The sequence below is a fragment of the Aegilops tauschii genome, chromosome 3 (assembly GCF_002575655.3).
Source record: "Aegilops tauschii subsp. strangulata cultivar AL8/78 chromosome 3, Aet v6.0, whole genome shotgun sequence".
In the NCBI taxonomy this organism is placed as follows: domain Eukaryota; kingdom Viridiplantae; phylum Streptophyta; class Magnoliopsida; order Poales; family Poaceae; genus Aegilops; species Aegilops tauschii.
In genome coordinates, this window is record NC_053037.3 from 491,515,094 (window position 1) to 491,529,039 (window position 13,946).

The window sequence follows — 13,946 nt, forward strand, 5'->3', positions numbered from 1 at the left end:
TGACTTGAGGGATGTCTATCTAAGTGGGAGTTCTTAAGTAATATGATTAATTGAACTTAATTTATCTTGAACTTAGTCCTGATAGTATTTTCATATCTATGTTGTAGATCAATAGCTCGCGTATAGCTCCCTTGTTTTATTTTTTGATTTGTTCCTAGAGAAAACTAAGTTGAAAGATGATAGTAGCAATGATGCGGATTGGGTCCGTGATCTGAGGATTATCCTCATTGCTGCACAGAAGAATTATGTCCTTGATGCACCACTAGGCGACGAACCTGTTGCAGGAGCACATGCAGACGTTATGAACATTTTGCAAGCTCGGTATGATGACTACTTGATAGTTTAGTGCACCATGCTTTACGTCTTAGAACCGGGACTTCAGAAATGTTTTGAACGCCATGGAGCATATGAGATGTTCCAAGAAGCTGAAAACAATATTTCGGACTCATGCCCGTGTTAAGAGGTATGAGACCTCTGACAAGTACTTTGCCTACAAGATGGAGGAGATTAGCTTAGCTAGTGAGCACGTGCTCATAATGTCTGGGTACTACAATCGCTTGAATCAAGTGGGAGTTAATCTTCCAGATAAGATAGTGATTGACAGAGTTCTCTAGTCACTGTCACCAAGTTACTAGAACTTCGTGATGAACTATAATATGCAAGGGATGACGAAAACGATTCCCAAGCTCTTCGCGGTACTGAAATCAGCGGAGGTAGAAATCAAGAAATAGCATCAAGTGTTGATGGTTAACAAGACCACTAGTTTCAAGAAAAAAGGCAAGGGAAAGAAAGGGAAACTTCAAAAAGAATGGAAGAAAGTTGCCACTCCCATGAAGAAGCCCAAAGCTAGACCCAAGCCTGAAACTGAGTGCTTCTACTTCAAAGCAAATGGTCACTGGAAGTGGAACTGCCCTAGATACTTGGCGGATAAGAAGGATGTCAAAGTGAAGAAAGGTATATTTGATATACATGTTATTTATGTGTACTTTACTAGTGTTTATAGTAACCCTTCGGTATTTGATACTGGTTCAGTTGCTAAGAGTAGTGGTTCGAAACAGGAGTTGCAAAATAAACAGAGACTGGTTAAGGACGAGGTGACGATGTGTGTTGGAAGTAATTCCAAGGTTGATACGATCACCATCGCACACTCCCTCTACCTTCGGTATTAGAATTGAACCTAAATAAATGTTATTTGGTGTTTGCGTTGAGCATTAATATGATTAGATCATGTTTATTGCAAAATGGTTATTCATTTAAGTCAGAGAATAATTGTTGTTCTGTTTACATGAATAAAACCTTCTATGGTCACACACCCAATGTGAATGGTTTATTGAATCTCGATCGTAGTGATACACATATTCATAATATTGATGCCAAAAGATGCAAAGTTGATAATGATAGTGCAACATATTTGTGGCACTGCCGTTTAGGTCATATTGGTGTAAAGCGCATGAAGAAACTCCATGTAGATGGGATATTGGAATCACTTGATTATGAATCATTTGATACTTGCGAACCATACCTCATGGTTAAGATGACTAAAACTCCGTTCTCCGGAACAATGGAGCGAGCTAATGACTTATTGGAAATAATACATACCGATGTATGCGGTCCGATGAGTGTTGAGGCTCGCGGCGGGTATCGTTATTTTCTAACCTTCACAGATGATTTGAGCAGATATGGGTATATCTACTTAATGGAACACAAGTCAGAAACAATTGAAAGTTCAAAGAATTTCAGAATGAAGTGAAGAATTATCCTAACAAGAAAATAAAGTTTCTACGATCTGATCGCGGAGGCGAATATTTGAGTTACGAGTTTGGCCTTCATTTAAAACAATGTGGAATAGTTTCACAAATCACGCCACCTAGAACACCACAGCGTAATGGTGTGTCCGAACATTGTAACCGCACTTTATTGGATATGGTGTGATCTATGATGTCTCTTACCGATTTACCACTATTGTTTTGGGGTTATGCATTAGAGACAGCTGCATTCACGTTAAATAGGGCACCGTCTAAATCCGTTGAGACGACACCGTATGAACTGTGGTTTGGCAAGAAACCTAAGCCGTTGTTTCATAAAATTTGGGGTTGCGATGCTTATGTGAAAAAGCTTCAGCCTGATAAGCTCGAACCCAAATTGGAGAAGTGTGTCTTAATAGGATACTCAAAAAAACTATTGGGTACACCTTCCATCAAAGATCCGAAGGCAAGATTTTTGTTGCTAAGAATGGATCCTTTCTAGAGAAGGAGTTTCTCTCGAAAGAAGTGAGTGGAAGGAAAGTAGAACTTGATGAGGTAATTGTACCTTCTCTCGAGTTGGAAAGTAGCTCATCACAGAAAACCGTTCCCATGATGCCTACACCAACAAGAGAGGAAGCTAACGATAATGATCATGAAACTTCAGATCAAGTTACTACCAAACCTCGTAGGTCAACCATAGCACGTTCCGCACCAGAGTGGTACGGTAATCCTGTTCTGGAAGTCATGTTACTAGACCATGATGAACCTAAGAACTATGAGGAAGCGATGATGAGCCCAGATTCCGCAAAATGGCTTGAGGCCATGAAATCTGAGATAGGATCTATGTATGAGAACAAAGTACGGACTTTGGTTGACTCACCCGATGATCGACAAGCCATAGAGAATGAATTGATCTTCAAGAGGAAGACTGACGCTGATAGTGAAAGATCGTGGATGTCGCCTAGAGGGGGGGGGGTGAATAGGCGCTTTAAAATAATTACGGTTTAGGCTTGAACAAATGCGGAATAAACCTAACGGTTAATTTGACAAGCACAAAACCTAAAACAACTAGGCTCACCTATGTGCACCAACAACTTATGCTAAGCAAGATAAACAACTATGTGATAGCAAGATATATAACATGAAACACTATGGCTATCACAAAGTAAAGTGCATAAGTAAAAGGCTCGGGTAAGAGATAACCGAGGCACGCGGAGACGACGATTTATCCCGAAGTTCACACCCTTGCGGATGCTAATCTCCGTTTGGAGCGGTGTGGAGGCACAATGCTCCCCAAGAAGCCACTAGGGCCACCGTAATATCCTCACGCCCTCGCACAATGCAAGATGACGTGATTCCACTAAGGGACCCTTGAGGGCGGTCACCGAACCCGTACAAATGGCAACCCTTGGGGGTGGTCACCGAACCCGTACACTTTGGCAACCCTTGGGGGCGGTCACCGGTACCCGTCAAATTGCTCGGGGCGATCTCCACAACCTAATTGGAGACCCCGACGCTTGCCCGGAGCTTTACACCACAATGATTGAGCTCCGAACACCACCAACCGTCTAGGGCGCCCAAGCACCCAAGAGGAACAAGCTCAAGGGTACCAAGCACCCAAGAGTAATAAGCTTCTCAACTTGTAACTTCCACGTATCACCATGGAGAACTCAAACCGATGCACCAAATGCAATGGCAAGGGCACACGGAGTGCCCAAGTCCTTCTCTCTCAAATCCCGCCGAAGCAACTAATGCTAGGAAGGAAAATGAGAGGAAGAACAAGAAGGAGAACACCAAGAACTCCAAGATCTAGATCCAAGAGGTTCCCCTCACATAGAGGAGAATGTGATTGGTGGAAATGTGGATCTAGATCTCCTCTCTCTTTTCCCTAAAAAACTAGCAAGAATCTATGGAGGGATTGAGAGTTAGCAAGCTCGAAGAAGGTCAACAATGGGGGAAGAACACGAGCTCAAAGGATAAGGTTCATTGGGGAAGAAGACCCCCTTTTATAGGTGGGAAAAAAATCCAACCGTTATGCTCACAGCCTGCATAGAGCGGTACTACCGCTCGTCCTCACGGTACTACCGCTAGGGGTAGCGGTACTACCGCTAAGGGTAGCGGTACTAAAAAAATACATCCGTGCCTACCACCGCTGGACTTGTGACGAGTTTTTGGTCCGGAGCGGAAGTAGCCACGGAAGTAGCCGCGGTAGTACCGCTCCCAAGAGCGGTAGTAAAAAATTACATCCGCTCCTGTCCGCGGTAGTACCGTTGCAGCCTTTTCAGAACACCAAAACTACCACAACTTCTGCAAACGGACTCCGAATTCGACGAAACCAAGTTTATTGGAAAGCTAGCGACAAGGGCTAACACAATCTTGATAGAAATAACAATAAGAAGAAAATTAGAAAAGGCCCAAGAGAAAATGGTGAGAACCCTTCCTCGAATAAGACCGTTAAAAACTACAACACCGAAAACGCAATAGAAGAGGCATGTGAATTCCGTTTTCGATGTACTAGAGCTTGTCACGAAGATAACCACAAGCTCTAAAACCTCAAAATAAAATACAAATAAGAATCAAGAAAGATGATGCAAGGATGCAATGGTTTGAGCTCTCGACAAACGATATGATCACGCTACTCACTTGAGAGCCCCCCTTGATAGTACGGCTATCGATCCTATAACCCGGTCTCCAAACTATCACCATGAGACCGGTAAAATATAAACCTACCAAGGGCAAACCTTTGCCTTGCATGAAGTCCACTTGAGCTAGATGATGACGATCTTGACTCCCTCAAGTTGGACCACCTTTCTTGATTGCGTTGGGTCGATGAAGACTAGATGATTGCTCCCCCATACTCCACTATGGGTGAGCCACTCTTCGGCACATCTTCACAAGTCCATTGACTCCACAATGGACGGCAAGCATCAAGCACTTGATCTCTTCGTGATGCTCCACTTGAACTTGCGCACGGAATTCTTGATGACGATCACCACTTGATGTCATCCTCTCCATTGGTTGAGTGATATCTTCCTCTTGACGCAAGCCCATGGACACGTATCTAACCCCACATAGAACTCTCACATAGACCATGGGTTAGTACACAAAGTGCAATGGACAATGCTTACCATACCATGGGATCACTTGATCCCTCTCGGTACATCTTTTACGCTTTGTGAGTTGATCAACTTGATTCACTCTTGACTTAGTCTTGATCAACCTTGAATCTTTCCAACTCTCTTTGTTTGGATGATGTCTTGAAGGTGAACATGAATGATCCCACAATCTTCTTCTTCAAGACATGCTTGCAATAAGCTCAACACTCACATGACCAATCTTTGGATAATTCCTTAATAGCACCTTGGTCAACACATAAACTCCTTGAAACCAACACATGGACTTCAAGAAATGCCTATGGACAAATCCTTCAAATATAACTCAATGCAACCATTAGTCCATAGAGAATGTCATCAATTACCAAAACCACACATGGGGGCACCGCATGTCCTTTCAATCTCCCCCATTTTGGTAATTGATGACAATCACTTTCAAGAGAGTTTATATAAGGAATTATGCATCACCATGCCATGCAACAACCAATAATGCATGCGTGGGAGATGCGTATGCTTACGAATAAACCAAAGCCAGATGAGACAACTCTCTAAACTTCTCCACAAAACTCTCTAAAACTTCTCCCCCATTGGCATCGATTGCCAAAATGGGTGAAAAGCTTAGAAGGTCAATGTAAAAAGTTTTCCTCCATAAATTGTGTATTTCTCAACAAGAGAGTGGAATGCAATACACATGTCCAACGGTAAATACTTGGAGGAAGACAAACTATATTGAGGCCCAAAGATTGCAAAAGAATGATATGCCACAAAGACATAACAAAGAGAGAAACAAGTAATCAAGCAATCAAAAGATACCAATTGAAGCAAGCAATCAACGGATATCAATTGAGCCAACTAGACCAATGATCCTACGTGCCACATGAATGAAATAAATTATGATATGAGCAAAGGAGTGTTCTAGAGAAACTAGAGAAGCTCCCCATGATTTGTGCACAATTTAGTTTTGTAATTGGATACAACGAGCACAAAATAGGATCGTCACTCCCCAAGATCAATAGAACCTCACGACAAGTGCAAGAGAGAAATAGAGTGTTCTAAAGACACTAGTGAAGCTCTCCATGATTTGTGCACTCCTTACAATATTTGCATTAGGATACCAAGTGCACAAAATAGGATCATCACTCCCCGAAAATCAATATAAACTCACAACAAGTGCAAGTGAGCATGTAGGAAACAAAGCCTATCACTTGCAACAAACAAATGGTTGAGCAACATATAAGAGGCAACTTAAGAGTAGGCTCAACCAAAATGATGTGTGTGAGTCATGCCAAAGCACTTGAGAAGACTAATGTACGGATGAGCATTAAGCATCAACATAGTCTTGGATAGTGGAGATACAAGGTGGATGACATGTCCTCCCCACACACACCAAGCAAAAGGGTTCACAAGCACACTAAAAATGCAAAATGAATAACCAACACTTGTTACAACCCATGGTGAAGATATAAGATGAAAGCCTCATCAAGACGAGGGATACCAATTAAGATGGCAAAAGACTCTTAGAGATAAGCATGAAGAAAATAAACTTCACCACTCAAGAGTGCATCAAGATGCAACGAGATAAGACACACACTCAAGGCAAAAGCTTTCACGGAGCCACCAAAGAAAAAAATAAAAAGAAAGACAAGGTGGACATGAAAGAAAGGATATCATCTAGATATGCAACTTCTCTCAGGTGTATAAGATTCTAGGTAGACGAAATCATGATGATATATATCTACAAAGAAGGATGTACACCCGTAATAGTTACAACACGAAGGAACAAGATATCCGAAAGGAAGTCATAGATATACCAATAAGATATTTTCTTGGAAGCATAGCACATGGCTAGATATGGTCTTATTGTATATAGATGAATTCCTACCACACAACCATCAAAGTCATCAGAACTAGCAACATGAGATCATCGTTGAGATGCTTTGAGAAAGGAAACAAGTATCACAAGATGGAATGACTATCATGCCAAGATGCAACCTACACAAGGTTGAATGCAAGAAAAGAATGCATGAATAGATACTTGTTACCGAGATATTACTGGAAGGATGTAGAAGAAACCAATTGAAGGTAATAGATAGTAGTTCATTGAGCATTCTAGCTTGACTCCAATAAGCACGTGATGACACCACCTTCCTTGTGAGTGAGCTGAGCATCCAATGCATCTCCAATTTTTCCTAGAACAACAACACAAACAAAATGGTACCCAAACTCATTGGGACCAAAGAGTTAGAAACACCAACAATACATAGGACAAACTCCACATAAATATGTGCATATAGATATGGAAATGAAATTCATGCACATCTCATCCAATTTGAGACTTCGTGGAGTTTCCCCTATATATTGGGTCAAAGAGAGAAAGCATGCCAAGGAAACTACATGAAGTTAATATGCATGCTCAAGACTTTCAAGAACTGATACCAAAGTACAAGGAAATACCAAGTGAAAAGAATACCAAATGGAGAAATCATCACTTGGAAGATATCATTAAAAGATACATCAAGGAATGAGATATCCATTGGAACCCACAAAATGATATCAAACTCCCAAAAGAGAGGATGGTTCCAAACAAACCGAGCTCTCTACAAAGTTTCATGATGGCACAAGTACAAAAAAGAAACGGCTTGCCGTCCACCAACACACACTTAAAATGGATCACAAGTTTAGTGTTTTATAGAAAATAGGGTAGCTCCCCCACGAGTTGTGCATTATAGAGAATTTGCATTTGAATACAAAATGCACAAGGTAGGATCATCACGTTCGCTATATCAAGGAAAACACTAGACACGATCAAGAAAACAACAAGATCCTCAAGTGGCACGGAAGGCAATGGGAGTTGACACAAACTTGGCAAGAGATAAGGCAAATAAAAAGCAAACGCCAATGTGAAGATGATCAATAATTTCTACCACACATAAGTGAGTACCAATTGTCAAAAGACAAGAAGTAAATGAAAATAATTCCCGGTGGTAGATAGCAAGGATATCCGACATCATCTTCACACCAAACCCATAAGAAACTTGCAACTTGTAGAGCTAACATGCCACCTAGGAACAAGATAATTTACAATATCAACTCTAGGTGACAATATCTCAAATGTACACATTTTCTAGGCTAGTAATATACACATAGCATATTACTCCCCCATAATGTGATACCAATTAAAGAAAAACAAGAGGCAAAATAAAGATCCAACAAGAGATAATTAATGGACAATTTAGAATTTGAATTTCTCATGAGTAGACATACCACATAGCGACTAGATAATCTTGTAATATCAATACTAAGTGGTATTCCACATGTACCCACCTTTATAGGATTGCGAAGTGCACAAAGCACATCACTCCCCCACAATGGGATATTCCATTAATCTCTCACAAGAGCCAACTAAGATACAACCAAGATGCACAGAGGCTCAACGAACGACACACATGCACATGATGTGCAAACCAACATACACATAAGCAATTTGGAGACACATCATATACAAACACATGCAAGGAACAAAACCAAAACATGCAAGGGGCAAGTAACTTTCGATGTAAGCAATTTATGTACAAGTTACCACAAGGAGGCACATTGGATATAAGATAGAAACTTGATAACCCAATTGACTTGGCTTGAGACAATAAGAATGATGAAGTCCCCTTAATTCTTCATAATGTAGCCAAATCTCCAATGACCTCCAACGACACCTATTGATCAAGTATGAGCTAGTTGGTCCCCAACCAAGTTGGGTCCTAAGAGATTAGTCACAATAGGCTTGGCTACCCAAATGGTTCTTTTCTTGACACCACTTTGAGTACCAACAACTTTGGCAAACACATTGCCAACCTTATCCTTCCCAAGAGAATAGATATCATCAATAATAATTGTGTTGGATAAGTTACCACTAGTGCATGAAGAAGCGAGGTGACCTTTCTCACGACATAGGTAGCAATGTCTAATCTTCACTTTCTTCTCACTTGATTTCTCAACTTGAGAGGCATTAGCTTGAGTTTTCTTGGGAAGAGGCCTTTCTTCAACTTGAGGTTGAGCATGAGAGTGAACTTGTGGCCGCTTCCCTTGTTGCTTGTCACTAATGGGCTTCTTCTTCAATGGGCAAGATCTAACATGATGCCCTTCTACTTTGCACTTGAAGCAAACAATCTTGGCCAAATTATTGACTTGTTCTTGGCCCTTCTTTTTGTTCATCTTGGACTTCTTCTTATTATTGGAGTTGAATCCAAGTCCACCTTTGTCATTGGGGGATTTTTGCACACTCAAGATATTGTTGAGTGTGGATTTCCCTTCATGACTCTTTTCCAAGTCTTTCGTCAAAGAAGTGACTTGGGCCTTGAGCTCTTTGATTTCCTCTACATGGTTAGTCTCAACACAAGTACTAGAGGAAGTATAAGCTTCATCGTTAGAGCAACAAGGCAAGGAAAGCAATTCATCACAAGATGCACCAACATTATGAGTAGATGAATTACAAGGACTAGCACATGGCAATATAGCATTTTGACTAGAAGTAGCGCTAGTATCCACATGAGGCTCATTATATGTTACCTTAGCAAGCATGGCCTCATGAGCTATCTTTAGCACATTATGGGATACTAGAAGATCATCATGAGAGCTTGAGAGCTTTTCATGGCTTTCTTCCAATTTCCCATAATTGCTAGATAGCAACTCAAGTTGAGCCCGTAGCTCAACATTTTCCTTCAAAATGGATGCTTCACATATAATAGAGTTAGTAGCACAAGCATCATTAATAATAGCAAGAGGAGAAGGCAACTTTACAAGCTCTTTTGAATATGAGGCTTTAAGTTGTGCATGAGACTCGGTGAGTTTGATGAGCTCACCCTTGATGACCCTTGAGCCATTTTCGAGGTGCTCAAAATCCTCAAGGAGTCTAGCATGAGCAACTTCAAGCTTAGCATTTTTAGTTTCAAAAACATTAGCCACCTCAAGAGCTCTATCATGAGATTCCTTCACTCTAGATAATTCTAGAGCAAAAGTCTCCTCAAGAGATTCCTTGGTGGTCTGTTCAAGTTCAAGAGCTTGAGAGAGGTCCGCAATCTCATTAGCGTAATCACGCTCACGACCTTCCATTTTATCAATGGTGACCTCATGCTCCTCAAGACGAGATTCCAACTCATCAATATATTTCTTGCCCTCAATAGCAATAGACATGATTTCCATGAAGTTGGAACGAGCAATTTTATTCTTAAGAAGAGCTTTAAAAATCATTTCCCCCTTAATTTTGAAGGATGCAACATCATCATTCTCTTCATCATAATCAACATCATCATCACTCTTGCCATCATCAATATCATCACAAGATATATTGGGATTCAAAGTGGGAGATACCTTTGAAGCCTTGGCCATAAGGCAAAATGCAATAGATGATGATGTAGGATCCCTTGAAGCACCATTCAAGACCACATCTTGTTCCATGGAGTGTTGGGTTTCCTCTACATTGTTAGCACAACAATTCGAGGAAATATATGCATTTTTATCATGGCAACAAGACATAGTAAGCATATCATCATGAGATTTAGTCAAGCAATTTCGACATGATATGCAAGGACTATCAACACAAGCATGTGAAACATTTGGAGTGCTCGAAGTGCTAAAGTCCAAAGATGAAGCATTGCAATAAGAAAGTGATGAAGGATTATCAACAATAAGCCCACTATCATCATTGCAATGAACACCACTACTCACCATGTCATTACCTTGTGGCAAACCGCATGTAGGTGAAGTAGAAGAAGTTGAGAACACAACACGACCGGAGGTGGAGGGAGAACAATCATTCCCACAATTCTTGGACACGCCATATTTATCTTGAAGCTTTGTCAACAACTCATGAGCATCCCGGAAAGGCATGAGTTGAAATATAACTACAATGCTCAAAGCATCAAAAAGCACATTAGAAGCTTGAGCATTGAGATAAGAGTTTTTCTCATCCTCTAAAGATAGTCGTTGAGGATCCTTTGGAGGAGAAAAACCCATATCTACAATTCGCTCTAAATTTGGGTCCATGACTCTAAAGAGATTAAGCATGCGAATTACCCAAACATCAAAATTTGTGCCATCGAAACTAAGAGTGTCAGAGAATCCTAATCCCCCAGTCGACATCTTTAATATCTAGGCGGTTAAGCCTATCAAAGAGAGACGAGGCTCTGATACCAATTGAAAGATCGTGGATGTCGCCTAGAGGGGGGGGGGGGTGAATAGGCGCTTTAAAATAATTATGGTTTAGGCTTGAACAAATGCGGAATAAACCTAACGGTTAATTTGACAAGCACAAAACCTAAAACAACTAGGCTCACCTATGTGCACCAACAACTTATGCTAAGCAAGATAAACAACTATGTGATAGCAAGATATATAACATGAAACACTATGGCTATCACAAAGTAAAGTGCATAAGTAAAAGGCTCGGGTAAGAGATAACCGAGGCACGCGGAGACGACGATGTATCCCGAAGTTCACACCCTTGCGGATGCTAATCTCCGTTTGGAGCAGTGTGGATGCACAATGCTCCCCAAGAAGCCACTAGGGCCACCATAATCTCCTCACGCCCTCGCACAATGCAAGATGTCGTGATTCCACTAAGGGACCCTTGAGGGCGGTCACCGAACCCGTATAAATGGCAACCCTTGGGGGCGGTCACCAAACCCGTACACTTTGGCAACCCTTGGGGGCGGTCACCGGTACCCGTCAAATTGCTCGAGGCGATCTCCACAACCTAATTGGAGACCCCGACGCTTGCCCGGAGCTTTACACCACAATGATTGAGCTCCGAACACCACCAACCGTCTAGGGCGCCCAAGCACCCAAGAGGAACAAGCTCAAGGGTACCAAGCACCCAAGAGTAATAAGCTTCTCAACTTGTAACTTCCACGTATCACCGTGGAGAACTCAAACCGATGCACCAAATGCAATGGCAAGGGCACACAGAGTGCCCAAGTCCTTCTCTCTCAAATCCCGCCGAAGCAACTAATGCTAGGGAGGAAAATGAGAGGAAGAACAAGAAGGAGAACACCAAGAACTCCAAGATCTAGATTCAAGAGGTTCCCCTCACATAGAGGAGAAAGTGATTGGTGGAAATGTGGATCTAGATCTCCTCTCTCTTTTCCCTAAAAAACTAGCAAGAATCTATGGAGGGATTGAGAGTTAGCAAGCTCGAAGAAGGTCAACAATAGGGGAAGAACACGAGCTCAAAGGATAAGGTTAATTGGGGAAGAAGACCCCCTTTTATAGGTGGGAAAAAATCCAACCGTTATGCTCACAGCCCGCACAGAGCGGTACTACCGCTCGTCCTCACGGTACTATGGCTAGGGGTAGAGGTACTACCGCTAAGGGTAGCGGTACTACTGCTTGCGAGCGGTACTAAAAAAATACATCCGTGCCTACCACCGCTGGACTTGTGACGAGTTTTTGGTCCGGAGCGGAAGTAGCCACGGAAGTAGCCGCGGTAGTACCGCTCCCAAGAGCGGTAGTAAAAAATTACATCCGCTCCTATCCGTGGTAGTACCGCTGCAGCCTTTTCAGAACACCGAAACTACCACAACTTCTGCAAACGGACTCCGAATCGACGAAACCAAGTTTGTTGGAAAGCTAGAGACAAGGGATAACAGAATCTTGATAGAAATAACAATAAGAAGCAAATTAGAAAAGGCCCAAGAGAAAATGGTGAGAACCCTTCCTCAAATAAGACCGGTAAAAACTACAACACCGAAAACGCAATAGAAGAGGCATGTGAACTCCGTTTTTGATGTACTAGAGCTTGTCACGAAGATAACCACAAGCTCTAAAACCTCAAAATAAAATACAAATAAGAATCAAGAAAGATGATGCAAGGATGCAATGGTTTGAGCTCTTAACAAACGATACGATCACGCTACTCACTTGAGAGCCCCCCTTGATAGTACGGCTATCGATCCTATAACCCGGTCTCCAAACTATCACCATGAGACCGGTAAAATATAAACCTATCAAGGGCAAACCTTTGCCTTGCATGAAGTCCACTTGAGCTAGATGATGACGATCTTGACTCCCTCAAGTTGGACCACCTTTCTTGATTGCGTTGGGTCAATGAAGACTAGATGATTGCTCCCCCATACTCCCCTATGGGTGAGCCACTCTTCGGCACATCTTCACAAGTCCATTGACTCCACAATGGACGGCAAGCATCAAGCACTTGATCTCTTCGTGATGCTCCACTTGAACTTGCGCACGGAATTCTTGATGACGATCACCACTTGATGTCATCCTCTCCATTGGTTGAGTGATATCTTCCTCTTGACGCAAGCCCATGGATACGTACCTAACCCCACATAGAACTCTCACATAGACCATGGGTTAGTACACAAAGTGCAATGGACAATGCTTACCATACCATGGGATCACTTGATCCCTCTCGGTACATCTTTTATGCTTTGTGAGCTGATCAACTTGATTCACTCCTGACTTAGTCTTGATCAACCTTGAATCTTTCCAACTCTCTTCGTTTGGATGATGTCTTGAAGGTGGACATGAATGATCACACAATTTTCTTCTTCAAGACATGCTTGCAATAAGCTCAACACTCACATGATCAATCTTTGGATAATTCCTTAATAGCACCTTGGTCAAGACATAAACTCCTTGAAACCAACACATGGACTTCAAGAAATGCCTATGGACAAATCCTTCAAATATAACTCAATGCAACCATTAGTCCATAGAGAATGTCATCAAGTACCAAAACCACACATGGGGGCACCGCATGTCTTTTCAGATAGTAGTGTTACTATCTACAAAGCTAGACTTGTCGAAAAAGGTTTTTGACAAGTTCAAAGGTGTTGACTACGATGAGATTTTCTCACTCGTAGCAATGCTTAAGTCTGTCCGAATCATGTTGGCAATCGCCACATTTTATGAAATATGGCAAATGGATGTCAAAACTGCAATCCTTAATGGATTTTTAAAGAAGAGTTGTATATGATGCAACCAAAAGGTTTTGTCGATCCTAAAGGTGATAACAAAGTGTGCAAACTGCAACGATCCATCTATGGACAGAGTTGGAATATACACTTTGATAAGG